Source organism: Pinus tabuliformis, chromosome J (genome assembly GCF_031772625.1).
Source record: "Pinus tabuliformis cultivar Carrire ecotype Pingquan chromosome J, CPIR1, whole genome shotgun sequence".
NCBI lineage: Eukaryota > Viridiplantae > Streptophyta > Pinopsida > Pinales > Pinaceae > Pinus > Pinus tabuliformis.
The window spans coordinates 85,574,631-85,590,169 of record NC_142295.1 but is presented as its reverse complement, the minus strand read 5'-3'; positions in this window follow the sequence as shown (position 1 = coordinate 85,590,169).

The following is a 15,539-nucleotide window of genomic DNA, read 5'->3' as shown; positions in this document are numbered from 1 at the left end:
TTGATTGCACAGCTCCTACGATCTTCAACTGGGTAGAGGCCATGAAGATAAACATCAAGCACCAGTTGTCTAAGGCCAAGGTGGGGAATCTGAAGCAATTTGGCTTTAGATCTATACTTGTGACCTTCTTCCTGGAATGAGTACCACTGTTCTAGTATCAGCCAACTGAGGTAGATCCTCCTATGCCACAAGATCTGCGGATGGCCCGCTGGAGTCATTTGATGCCCAGGCTCACTGGCGGTCAGCATATGTCATACCGACCTACATGCTTTTCATGGTTACAACGACAGAAGATCGCCGTGGAGGACTAGCCATATAGCGGCACTGATTTTCATGGAGATCTAGATACGCCCTTACTAAATGGAGAGGACTTCGATGACAAAGGTAAAAAATCAATTTTTTAATTTTGATATTTTTTAATTGTTTTTGGTATATATGTGCTTATAAAATTTCTCTTGCTTATGCAAATGTTAGACCACAACGGCCAGTTGGGATGTCCACGATAGCCAGGCGCATCCCTCGCCCTATTGATGTTGTTGTCCCTTATCAGGAAGGGAATGAAAACAAGGAGGAGATCACGAGGAACCTTGAGGGGTTAACTCATGGTATCTCGGAGTACGCTCGGATAGGAGACATGCCCCGTTGGTACCAGAGACACATGGTGGGAGTCACAGATCGGATCCGCCGATTACCGAGTCGTGTTGCACGAGCTGTCTCATGCTACCATGACCACCATGCCGATTAGTTCCTAGGTCCAGCAGTTACATATTTTTTGAGGCATGCGTGCGACGAATGTATGAGGCCTACGAGCCACTGGTGTTATTTTAGACACACATATTATTTTTGGGGTTCTGATGTATCAAACATTCTCACCATCCATATATATATATATATATATATGTTGTATTTTCCTGTTTATTATGGTACAAATGGTTTGTCTTATCTTTTACATGTTTCGTAAATGTCTATCCAACACGTAATTAGCTAATGAATCTGTCAATGTATTAATGCGTCTAGGAATATGATGATATGTAATATAATCAAAATTCCTTTCCAATAGACGGATACAGAGATACATTCTCAATATTTGAGGGTTCCTAATGGAATATTTCCCGTTGAGTTGAAGGACGACAAGCTGTGAATTCACGTTGACAACCAATTCTCTGATGTCCAGAGCGATGACTTCTGACAACAGTTCGATGACCACACTATATTCAACAATTTTGTTGGTTGTGCGACCTAGGCAGATACCTTGAAGATCAATCAAATCACCGTTAGGTTCATAGATATCCCATGTCGTGGATGATAGGTTCCGGGTAATATGGCAAGCACCATCAGTAAAACCAACGTGAGGAGTCACAGACATCTGCAAAGCAAGAAAAACATAGTAAACGGGAAAGTTTTTTGAAAGCTATCACACAAAACCACGTTGCACAAAAATGAATCACACACTAATGTACATAAGTAACCATGCAAGATGACCTAGGCATAATACTTTTTGAGGTAGGAGTCCATGTTGGGACTTGGGTAATCAATCAACACAAATGAACACCGGAGTTTCGCCATTGGCATGATGAGTAAGAATCAACTCGGCCAAATAATGGAGTAGAAATCATATAAGGCTTTGCCCCCATGCCCCCTAGGCGAGGGAGGGTTATGAGTCAGATGGGAACCCCATTGTAATTATGGGCAATTAGTAAAAACTCGGGGAGGGAGAAAAATCTTAAATCCATGAAGGGATAAGGTTCCCTTAGTTGAAAGATCTTGATCATGTCAGGATAAACTAAAACATCAAAAGATAACGGAGAAGAGGACTCTTCGAAAATGGTAGACATGAACGCCGAGCGAGGTAGGAATGAGGAGAGATGATGAGTATCGATCGATGGTGGTTCCCCAGAGACATGATTTCCATGATACCTTCATCAGCGAGGAAGGTCTCGGCTAAAGGATCATACGATTTCAAAGTGCCAATCCAGGGGGATTGAGAGTACACATCGAGAGAGGTCTTTGACATATGAGAATCAGAGGATGCAGAGTTTGAAGCTGAAACAATTTCCACGTAATTGACTTCGGTAGGACTAAGTGGCATAACCTCGCCCCAAGTATCAACAAGATCTGGTGCAGGTATGACCCAGGGATCAGATTTGACCGAGATCATGTTGATAGAGGCAACATGAGGAGGTGGGAGTGGAAAAATTCCCATTAATGCAGAATCTTTGAAGAGAATTGCCCCCACACTCTCATATGGAGCACCAGATTGCTTGACATACGGAACATTGCCATCCGAGGAGGAAGAGGCAAAGAAAGATAGCTGATCGACGGTGACAATTTTTCCTTGATGGGGAAAATGAATCACGCTAAAGAAGGAGGAGGCCATGACATGCATGGCATGAGTCCAACTTCGGTCGAGTAGAAGATTGTAATTGAGATTGGCGTCGACAATTTCTACTTCGAAATGCACTGTCTTGCCTTCCAGAGTGATGGCAAGGTTATGTAAACCACTGAAGGGTCACGAATTGTGCCCATAGAAATCTTCCAAAGTGTTTGAAAACTGGTTCAGTGCAGGGGAACCAATAGCCTTTCAACATGCAGTTGACATGATGCAGGTGGAAGCACCTTCATCGATGACAGTGCGGTGGACGGTCTTCTCATTGATGCTTACTTGAATAAGAAAGGTAATCTAATGAGGGATCCATGGAACATGGTTCTCTAGATCAAAACATATCAAATTCGATATGCTCGATAGCTGACAGTAAGGATTTTTGCTGCGATGGGTAGCTTTGGAGTACCTCGAGTCCGACATGGCTGATGGCGCCTAAGCCAAATCCTCAACAATATTGTAGTGCTGAGTAGCTTGGGCATTGGGATTATACGAGGATTTCCACAGCACACCTCGAGAGGGTGGATGCTAGTGGAGTCAGGGTTAGGGCACTCAATTTGTAGAGGGCTAGAACTCGGGGTAGAAGAAGAAGGTGTAGCTTCTTTCTCTTTCCTAGTTGTCGGAGCTGGAGTTTGATAGCCTTTCGATCAGGTAGCCACATTAATGGGCATGCTCATCATGAACACTTGAGATCCAGAGGAAGCAGATCGAGGTTGGTCTACCATTTGGGTCTGAGACAGAAATGGCTCTTTTAGGATAGCAGGGGTCCCTTTAAGCAGGACTAACTTCAGATCGTCGAGGACAATCCTTAGTGTAGTGATCCTCCTCACAAGTGAGGCAGGGATACTTAGGCTTCCGTTGTGAAGTTCGCCAGCAGACGATTTGGGAGGACCCTGTTTCGGGGCATTGACTTTAGCTTTGCCTTTTCCTTTATTTTTTCCTTTCGAGGATTTGTCCACTGCAGTAGACTGGACAACGTGAACCTCTAAGGTTTTACCAGGTCTAGGTGGATTCTAAGATGAACTATTAGGAGCAACATTCGAGACCGACTTCTGTTTGGAAGAAGTTTTAGCAGGAGTCTGCGATACTGAACAAATAACTCCATCAACTGGGGGAACAACTGGTGACTTTGATGCTGCGAGATCGAATGATGGCCACGGAGCATTAGGTAATAACTCATATAAGGTGCTAGACTGAGAGTAAACTAGATCCAAGTACTGGGCAAGAGTGATGGCCTGCGCTTCAGTAACGCATCCACCCATGGTTATATCATGAGAAATTGGGGCTAAAAATGATTTGGTAAACCATTCAGTGAGCAACTGATCATAAATCTAAAATTTGATCAGGTGACGTCTACGTCTCCTTTCATGGATGTGATCAGAGATGTGTGTTGTAGTATCTTGCTTAAGCGATGTGAGAAAATAGGTGCTAGTTTCATAGAGAACTGGAAACTGAAAATGAGTGAGGAAAGCCATGGTTAAAGAGTTAAAGTCATGGTAAGTACTTCGAGGTAGATCGATATACCATTTCACTACAACACTCATGAGTGTTTGTTGGAAAAGACGAAGACGAATGGAATCGTCCACATACTAGTTTGACGAGCACCAGAGGTGGTATGTCATCACATGGGCCTAATGATCTTCTTTATCTTTTCCATTGAACTTTGGGCAATCACTTGGTATCTTGGATGACATCGAAGGCTAGTACGAGAAATGAAGGATCAGATCATTCGTAAGGTGCGATACATCTAGCAACTCAAGTGTAGCCAAGAAAGGTAATTGGGTGTTAAAAGGCATGGGAGGTTGATAAGTGGGTCCATAGGGAGGAGCCCATCCCTGCTAGTAAGGATTTTGGCCCCACATTGGGGGATTTTGGCCATATGGAATCTGAGGCTACCCCCATTGTGGATTACCTTGACCATAGGGAGGATTTTGACCTTCAATACCTTGAAACTATCCAGGCATAGGTTGTTGATAAGCAACATACGGGTTAAAAGGCTATTGAGCCTATTGACCTTGGACATATGGATATGGAACCTGTTGTTCTTGAACATACAGCTGATGAACCTGTTGTCCCTGAATAAGAGGATTCTGGACCTATAGTCCTTGGGCATAAGGTTGATACACTTTTTGCCCTTGGACATAGGGATTTTGTACTTGGTACCCTTGGCCGATAGGATTTTGAACTTGTTGACCTAGGACATGAGGGTTTTGGGCTTGCTGCTGTAGGACTTGACCTTATTGGTAGGTATACAAGGGTTGCTTCTGCCCTAGTTGGTTTTTCTGCTGCAAGGGTTGATCTTGAGGTTGCAAAATTTGTCCTTGGGGTTGCATAGGCTGGCCCTACGAGGGTATGGGTTGAGAGGTGTATGGAGCATATTGCATCTGGTGCTGTGCGACTTGCTGCAACTATTGTAAGGATTGACCTTGCGGTTGTTGCAGGTGACCTTGTTGCGGGATAATTTTCCCTTGTTGTTGCACGAAGAGCCCTTGCTGCAACAAAGGTTTCCCTTGCGATAACAAAGGCTACCCTTGTTGTTGTAGAGGTTGTCCTTATTGTTTCAAGGGTACTTGAACAGTGCTCAGGAAATTACTGAACTGAATCTGGTCGTAGCTAGGATGGATGTACTACCTAGATTGGAGGGTGTAAGGTTGATTAACCAATCCTTGAGAACCATATGGAATGTAAGGATTTTGGTATTGGACCTGAGCCCCATAGGGCTGCTGATACTGAACATTGTTCGATCCAGATGGACCAATGGGATTCTGAACCTGTTGGTACTGGACATTGCTTGATCCAGGAGGATCATTAGGGTTATAAATGATACCAGAAGAAAGTTGGTTTATAGCAAGCATGTGAGTTTGTGATTCCCTCACATTAGTGGCACCTGACACCATATAAACATTCAGATATTTCCCCCCAGGTGGTGGCACAACCTGGTCACTAACTAGCAGGATGGAGGAACTGACAGTGACAATCTTTGAAACTACCTGTTGTGTCTGACGTGTAACTGGGATTGATGATACAAAAGTATTCAGAATGATGGGTTGCACCGGGACTGAAGTAACAACCTGTTGGGAAGTCATGTTCATGATGAATAGATCTGATGTAGGCTTGATGCCTGACACCCATACAGGATTATGGTAAAGTGATGAGGCACTAGGTGTGCCTGAAACCAAGTGCCCCAAAGACACATAGTTGGGTGGAAAATTGGCGGGAATACCTTCCAAAAAATGGAAGCCCTCAAGAGGAAACAGCAATTGAAATTCTTCCCCCTCAACAATGTGTGGAGTAGAAACTTCGGACTCATCCAGAGAAGTGATTGGAGCATCGCCTTCAGGTTCCATGTTTGAAAACAAATGAAAATGAATGAACAAACATATATTGGGGGATAGTTCCAAAGGAACACCCAGCTGGTCGTACGGACTGTAAGGACGTTGTGGTGATATCTCAACAATGTCAAACAGAGGGTTTAGAGGATAGATAGCCATTGCAATTTGACCATCAGTGGTCAGTGATTCTCTAGAGTTCGAATGAGATTGTCTAGAGATTTTGGGCTAAGATCAGTATATGACCCTATATCGAAAGTAGGCGGAGGATGAGATGACAATGGTTGAACACTCAGAACAATTGCGAGTTCAACATTTTGGTTCTCGAGTGACACTGGTAACTCAGGAAATGGCTCCTCAGACAATCTTTTAGACTTAGGAGAGGAAGAGGAATTGGGTGAACCAGATGGTTCAACCACGATGACCTTGCCTTAGTCGATGAAAGAAAACACTTCAAGGCTTTAAAATTTCCTTTTAAGGGAACTCATGATTTGGTCAAAATATTAAGAGGATGTTCTTGATCATGGGCAATCATATATTAAGACACATAATAGACTGATGCTCTTTAATTTTTAAGAGTCAAGAAAGAAACAAAGATGACTCTATCGCTTTCGATTGGAAACGAGCTCGAAAGGAAAAGTGCTCGGATGATCTTTTAAATTTAACGAGTCAAAAATATCAAATGACTACTTTGGATGATCTAGGTAAACAGGATTACTAGGCAACCATGAACTGTAGAATACCTCCCGGCGAACCAAGAAGTACGAGCAGGCAATCTCCCCGAATGCTATGTTCAGTGTATCACGTTTACAAGGTTGCTGACTCGGCGTCCTAAGGATAAAAGGATTGTAGCCTAGTGGGGTCTCCCGTTATATACTTGACGGTACGGGGAGCAAAAATATGTACTAGCACTGTCTAATATTGAAGTTAATGACAGCTGCTAGGTTTAAATACGTCGGAACAGGTCTCTAGCCTAGACCTTCTAGATATGATCTTTAATGTCAAATGCGCCTTAGGTTAATTGAATTCATTTTAAAGTTGATCTTGAGTTAAATTTTAGTTTTCAAGTCTTAGAAATGGTACTCAAAAAACCTTCAAATGCAACTGAATGAAACAAGACCCTTTCAATTCAATGAAACGCTTACACTAGAGAGGGTAGAAACTACTCAATCAAATGCAAACAATCAAGCAACTGAAAACGAAATGATATTTCACTACTTTAATTTTTCAAAAAATAAACTAAGGAAAAATGCATTCTAATTCCTAATTTCCTAACAAGCACTTATCTATTAGTCCTTTGAAAAAAAAAATTCTCTTCCTTTTTCAAATGCCAATGCAATTCTAGTCTTTAAAAAGATGCAAATTATCGTAACATAATGATGCAACAAGCTAGAATTTCATACTTTTTCATGAAACAACGAAACAATATTTTCGCATACAATATTTTAGTGAAAAAGTTCTTGAGACAATAAGCTCCCCAAGCAGATGAAAACATGAAAAGAGAAGTTTGTTCAAGTCAATGAAACACCGACTTTACCGAACACAAGACCGACAATGTAATCTATGCCAGAAAAGAAACGTTCAGGCAAGTAAATGAAACTTTTTCAAACTTGTGCAAAAAGAGGTCAAAGTCGTAAAAAGGACCAAAACAAAATGCAAAGAGTAAACACACCTACAACCTGACTTAGTGAGTTCTCAAACTGCTGAATGGATGACCAACTAGATGCCTTAGTGTCGCTGGCCACTCAATGACTCAATCAATCAAACAGAAAGATGACAAGCCAACAAGCAAACAAAACCAAATGAAAAGTAGCTTTCTAATCAGGGAGAAAATGGTCCAAAAAGCTTACGGGGTCAAAACCACAAGAGCAGAACACACTGGCCAAGATTGGGGTCAAGCCCTAATCTTCACTTACAGGCATCAGCATGACTGCCTAACTGACAATAAGTGCCAGAGGATGGTCGAAGCGACTGTTTCTCAGCAACTCACTCTGGTTGGCACGACTGTCAGTGGATTAAGCGCGCTGATCAAGGTAGCTAAGGAAAAATAAAATAAAAATAAAATAGGGACCAGATCTATTACTGTGAATTTTAGACTCAAACCAATAAACAGGAGAAAAGAAACAGAACCAAAGGGAAAACGTGAAACTAGAAAAGTTCTCACGAAATCATGAAATCCAAGACAAAAAAAAGGATTGGGATCCCCAGTGGAGTCACCAATTTGCAGTGAAGTAAAATTATAAGTGCGGACACAAATGAATTCCTCTAGCCCGATAATGGGTCTAGCCACAACAGAAACATTCTATGGAAGATTTCCTTAGGTTAGAATCAATCATGAGGGCCTACCTCTTGGTCACTTATCCTGTTTGATGATGTCCTCGCCTGCTTGCTCCAGCTATCTCTCGCTTCCTTCTTCAAGCTCATGAAACAAGTAAACATCAACATACAACAAACATAATAATAGACAAATTACAATTCAACCTACTTAACAAGTCAAGAAACGTTAAGCCATGAATATGTAATATTACAAAACATGTAGGAAATCAATTGATAGTTGCATATATTAATATCAAAGAGAGATTACAACCATTCGTCTTGACGTTGCAGTCTTCCTCTGACAAGACCAAGTTCCCACACACTTATGCTAGCATTCCACGATGGCTTCAAACAACAATAGTTTTAAATCTCTTCCCTTTAGGCTTCATTCCAAACCAAAAAACACTTCTCCCTCATAGAACTATATAGATACAACTAGTAATATCTTTCTTGTCTACTCCAAACCAACATAGGATCAACACTTAACCAAAACTCTACAACTATAACACTCACACTAGCTTGTGCTTGGGAAGAAGGGAGGTTTATATATGAAATATGGATGGGAGATGGATCCTCTTCTCATGGGAGAAGGACTTATCCCTTGAGGTAGTTCCATCATTATAGGGGAAAAGAGCCCAAACTGTCATCCTCGACCCCATTCGGCCAAACCATTCACTAGACTTCCATTACAGAGCTTCTAGAGTTGGAAGCTTTGGCTCTAATTTAAAAAAATTTCCATAACAGGACCGACGCGACTGAAACATAGCTCAGTCGCTCCGGTCGGTGTGAGGAGTAGTGCTAATCTTTGCACATCGGCGCAGGGAATACAAAGGTCATTAGCGCCGGTCTTTTAAACTAGGCAAAACAGAAGTTTCAGGGGAAATGGTGCAAAAGGGAATTTATTTGCTCATGAAGAGGGACACAATGGGAGTTTCTTCATGAAGGCAAAGCATGTGTGGTTCACTCTAGAGGTCCTTTAGGATCAAGGAACGGGGAGTACAGGGACAATGAAAAAATGTTTTGTAACAGTAGCGCCAAAGACTAAGGAGCATAGAGAAAAGTTGGCACTAGTGCACGTGACATAGAGAAGAGGTCAGCAACAACGCAGCGGTTTTAGAGGATCAGCGCAAAGACTAGCATCAATCATACTCCAACAAAAATATGCATCATACTGAACACTAGTTCAATAACTTGGGATGATTTTTTGTTGCTGATGCAGTAGCAACAACAGTTGAAGAAGGCTATAGTGCAGATGTAGTTGGCAGTGGCAGTGGCAGCAGTAGCACAAATGTAGAAATTCAGAGGAGTTGCAGTATAGATGCAGTGTTGACAGTGGTAGGGTCAGCAACAGTACAAATTCAACATTTGTGCAGTAGTTGGTGGGAAATGATGTCAGACATCAACAACGCAGAAGGAGATGTTACAAAACAGAGTGATGCTTCAACAGGTTGCATTTCTAGAGCATATTCCTTGCTAGGAGGGAGTGTTGATTTAAGGTAGCATCAAATGTGTTCTAAGTCTCAAAATTTGCAGGGAAGCTTAGATAGATGCATTCCCCAATATGCAGAAATAGTTTTGGGAAATTCCACCCAAAGACAGTTTTATTAAAATAATTAATTATTTTTAATGGGAAGCTAAGTTTAAACTTAGGAAATTAAAATAATTAATGGGTATTAATCTAAACTGTGGGTGAAACTTCTAGAAGAAGGTGGAGATAAAGTCAATATGATCCTAGCCATTGATTAGAATCTAATTTGGGTTGTTGATTGATTAGTGACAGGATTATAAGAGAAGGCTTGATGGGCACTTGGAGAACACATAGAGTGAAGATCATAAGATCGATTTTGTAAAGCAGAGCAGCTACCAAAAATAATTTTGAAGTGATCTTTTGCAGTGAGGGGCAGAGATAGTATCCAGAAGAGGAAAGTTTTCCTGGGTTGGAGTGGACAAGATAGAGAGGGAAAAATGACGTCCAGAGAGAGGCTAATGCTATCCCATGAAGATTTGACACACTGGTAGCACAAAGCCTAGAGGGAGATCAAATTCCTACTAAATAAATCAAGTTTCAGAAGTCGAGAGCCAGGGTATGAGACCGGGAGGAAAAATTGAAGTTTCTAGGCAACAGAGGATATGGAAGAAGAGTAGCACAGTCCCCAGCAGAGGTGATGTAGAAACTGCATAGGGTTGTGTTGTGGCCAGCAACAACCCCCCTTCTTATTTAGTGTTATTCCTAATACTAAATAAGTGGGGACCCTTAGTTAAAAATTTAAAAATCAATTAGTGCTTAAATTTCCTTTCCTAATAAAACTTACCATCATAAACTTAGGAAGACCCCCTTGAAAAATCTAAAAATCTAAGTTTTATGATAAGGTAAGACAAAATATTTCCTTAGGAAATATCGCATTGCAAAAGGATAACAGGATACCTCCCTACAAGCCGAATTCTAACATTGCGAGATCGCGATACGCAATAATATCACATCGCATACATCAAATACAACTTACATTGAAACACCTTAAATTTGCTGATATGCGATGAAACATATCGCAAATCGCATTTCGCATAAAACATATTAACAAAGATTGTCATATATGACATTCCTATGATATTACGATAATATGATATTGCGATAACGCGATATTGTGATATTGCGATTTCGCGATAGAGCGGCAATGCGATAATGCGATATAGCGAGCTATCAGCTTTGCGATGTTGCGATCTGCGATATTGCGAAGCAAATCGCAAAATTGCTTCATCACAGATCTTTCGGGCTCGTGGGTCAAAAAAGTATTTTCCATAAACCGAAACCTGGTTATGCACTTTAATGCTAATTAATGAGTTAATTGCCACTTATTAATGGAATATGGTTTAATGCTTATCGAAAAAGTAATTTCACGTAAGGTGATATATTTTATACGTCTTCGGCATTTAAAACTTTCCCATCACCTTCCTTATCATTATTCTCACTTCACTTGTAAATTGCAGGAACGAAGAATAGAGAACGATACAAAGCAGTACGCAGGATATTATGGGAAAGAAAAGCAAAGCTCTGAGTTCTGAAGAGAAAGAAATGGCGCCATTGTATACAGACACAGCCTGTAACAAAGACACAGGTATTGCTACGTGGGAAGACATGTATAATCTACTTGAGGAGGAGAATCCCAGAGTAATGGAAGTTACTGCTACTGCGGGCTCACATAGTTCTTCTAAGGCATCTATCACAGAACTAGCTTGTTCATTCTTACACCGGATAGCAGCAAAGCCCAAAATTCTCCCATACACGGACATGGTTAAATGGATACTAAACAGCATTGATATCAGAAACAGACAGTTTAAGACTCAGAGTCAAGAGCTTACAGAATCACTATTTTTACAAATTTTGAGCTTTATATCCTCTAAAATAAAAAAGCGCAAAAGGCGAAAAACGCATCAAGGATGCCCGGACCAAAAAACAAAGGCAGTTTTCGATGCGCGATTAGTGTTAATCGTGCATCGCTGAGAAAAACTTCTCGAAAAGGAAAGCTTCTAATTACTCAGTCACCTACAAGCCCCGAAAATTGCAAGAAAGCAACGATAGAGACAGACTGGAAACAGAAAGCTCAAGAAAAGGCAGAATCAATCCAACGATTAACCAAGTTGAATTGGGATTATTACTCACAATTATTATTGGGCACACTTGGTAAAACCACACAGCGAGTGGATGACTCTTAAGTGTATCATCAATTCTGCCAAGAAGATGGCACCACCTCTCGCCGATTCTGTTTTCTCAGCTCAGCTAAAGTCGGAAGTCAGCCAACCGACTCTTCTCAAACATATGCTAAATGCGTGCGATTTCAAGGAGCAGATACAGAAGTAGTTTTAATTCTAGATTCAATTTTAGTTTTAATTTTGTTTTATTTTTCCTGAAATGAGGACAGTCATTTAAACCGCATCCTACATTTTTGTAATAAGTTACTTTTAGAGTTAGCAAGTAGTATTTTAGAGAAGGGTCCTTAAATTTTTCAAAAACTTATCCCCAGAACATGCACTTTTGTACCCTCTGAGGAGGTTTTGATGAATGAATGGAACATGATTTATTGATATTTGCATTTGATATCTGCTACTGATGTTGCACTTTTGTACTCTTAGTGGATGTTAGATCAAGAAGAGATAAATCATTATTGCTTGAAGCTCATGAGTAGGACTAGTTATAAATGGTACTTCTATCTCTTAACTATTTCTGCCTTTGTGTTAAAGTGATATTCATGTTCAGTTGTTTATATATTGATGCATGAATGCTTGAGTTATCATTTGGCACTTTTGTACGGTGATAGCTATTTATTTATGCTTGATGTATGAGTAGCTTATTATGCGATATGTTTTCCACAACTATTTTTTCTAACTTTTTATACGAAGTGGTTCATCCTTATTGAATTCTTTTCTCATAACAGTTGAATGATCTTTATTACCAGTTGTTATTTGAAATCATTTTAGATCGCATAACGGAAAGATTACACCCCGGGTTAGTGTAGACTTAGATATTTTTGCTTATTAGAATACAATTTCCTTATTATTAGATTAGAGTTAGAATAAAAGTATTCCATTTAGAAACTGTTAGAAAGAGAAATATCAATCCTTCACACACACACATAAATTGGGAAACTGGTCCCATATCCCCAGTCGGACCCACTATACCAAACGAAAAAGGAGCTGCTAACCAAGGTCCGAACTGGGTGGGTATCCCCCTTGTTGTAGACCTGATTTTCGGGGCTTCAACAGGTTGATGTAGATCTGCGCAGAGGCTGATGTAGAAGGGACGCAGAGCCTCCTTCCAGTGAGATCAAGGTTAGATTCTTCCAGTGAAAAGGTAAGATTATCTCACTATTTGTTTTTTCTAGTTTCTCTCTGTATTAGATAACTAGTTGAGATTCTAATGAATTATACTTAAATTTACCACTGCATAATAATAAAACCCTCAGAGTTGCTGCATCGATTTTCCCGCATTGGGTTTTCTCAGGGACTTTTGTCCAAAAATAATGGTGGCATTATGTTGTATCTATATCCTGTTCAGTTTCTTGTTTCCACTTATAAATTTAAATGGTGTAGGTTTCAGTGTATTAGTTTCAATATTTACTGAAGGAAACAATAAGTAACTTGATTCAAAAATTAAAAGGAGGAGAAACTTAATCAGTTGATGCAGTAGAAATTTTGGCATCCAATTTTTCACATTAAGTTCGATCTATCAAGAAAGAGTTCGATCTGAAGCTGGGAGGAGTATAAAAGAAGAGCAAAGGTCTTGGAGAAGGAAGAATGATGAAGTTTCTTGTTTTTTATCTCTGTCTCTATCACATGTGCAAAGATCTAGGTTTTTTGGTGCTGCATAAGGAGGATGAAATTGTAGGTCCAAGTTATTTTGGGACGAAGTGCACATTCTTGTATCTAGAAGGGAGAAAACCTTATATTGACCTTTTTCACTCTGATAGAGATGTCTTAATTTAGGAAGGTCTAAGTAGGAGGTTGGATTAGGGTTTTTATAGAAGCTTCAAGACCGAAATTGCACGGTTGAAATTACAAGACAAATTGTAGAATTGAAATTGGCAGGTCAAAGTTGCAATATTGAAATTGGTAGATGTAGAATCAAGGAAGGACTTGAGGAGGGGCTGATTTGGTACTAGGAGAAGGACTTGGTATAGGGTTTGGCTCTTTGTATCTCATTTGAAGCAAATTATAATAAGAGAATAGTTTCCAAGTTTTCCATTTGGAGGGGTTTTTCCCTGGATAAGATCCTAATATTTGTGTCATGTTGCTATTACCGTTCCTAATATTGTTTGATGAAAATATCTAACTAAAGAACATAAATAAGATAAATAATATTCACAAGAAAATATCAAGTTTAAGGAAAATAAGATTAATAAGCTTTCGCTTGTTGGGTGTGGAGCCTGATTATCTTCTGTATTCAAAGGTATCGTCGCATTGGACCCTAGTTTGAAATGGGGCGGCAATATCGCCCATAAAATATTCGCTGCAGGGGGGGTCATTAGTGGAACAATGGTGAAGATGGAATGTTTTGGCCTGAACATGATGTCAAATTAGATGATATTTTGTATTGATGTGCTTCATTCGATCATGGAACTTTGGGTTCTTGGCCAACTTTATTGTGAAGGTATTTTCAATCATGAGTGAAGTCAAATGTACTTGTTTTAACTGCAAATCTTCCAAAATTTTCCTGAGCCACACAATTTCTTTTGTTGCCTCAACTGCTGCCATATATTCTACCTCTATTGTGGAATCTGCTGGAACTGATTGTTTGCGTGATCTACAGGAGACAACTCCTGATCCAAGACTCATAGCATAACCAGAAGTAGATACCCCAGTTTCTTTGTCTCCATCGAAGTCTGAATCAGAGTATCCAATCAAGTTGAAGTCACCCACCTGTGTATACTTGAGTCCAAAGTCTTGAGTTCCCTTCAAGTACTTTAGAACTCTTTTTGTAGTAGACCAATGTTCCTCACAAGGCTTTTGCATAAACATGGAAAGGATTCAACATCAAATGAAATGTTTGGTCTGGTAGTAGTCAGGTAGTTGAGACTTCCTATAAGCTGTCTATACTTTGTTGCATCCTCAAATTCTTTTCCTTCAATGGACGTGAGTTTTAAGTTTTGTTCCATTGTAGTAGTCAGAGGATTGCATTCAGCCATGCCAAACCTGTTCAATAGATCTCCAATGTACTTCTTTTGAGAAAGGAATATGGACTTCAGATGTTGAGTTACTTCAATACCAAGATAGTAATGAACATAGCCCAAATCAGTCATTTCAAAACCTTTCCTCAATTCCTTCTTTATGGATGCAATGTAACTCTCATTTTTCCCTGTCATCAAAAGATAATCTACATATACCACAAGATATAAAATTGTTTTGCCAACTTTCTTGACAAACAAAGTTGCATCATCAAGATCATAATGTTTGAAATTGAGTTTCAGAAGATGCTCAGTTAGTTTTTCATACCAGGCTCACGGTGATTGTTTGAGGCCATACAAGGATTTCACAAATTTTCATACTTTATGTTCATGTCCTTTCACAACAAATCCTTTAGGCTGGGACATAAAAACATTCTCTTTTAGATCTCCATTCAAGAAAGAAGTTTTTTACATCCATTTGATGGACTTTCCAACCATTCTGAGCTACTAGGGCAAAGAGTGTCCAGATGGTAGCCCATTTTGCTATGGGGGAAAAGTCTCCTCATAATCTACCCCTTCCTTTTGTGCAAAAGATTTTTCCACAAGCCTGGCTTTGTGCTTGTCAAGTGAACCATCAACGTTATACTTTTTCTTGTAGACCCACTTGCAGCCAATTGGTTTAGTTCCCAATGGAGGATCAGCCAACTTCCAAGTGCCATTCTTTATCAAGGCATCATACTCCTTTTGCATCACTTCTTTCCATTCATCACAAGAAGTGGCTTCTTTGAAGGAAGTTGGTTCAAAATCTGTAGACAAATTCAATTCACAATCATAAGAAACATCCATATCAACAGGTGA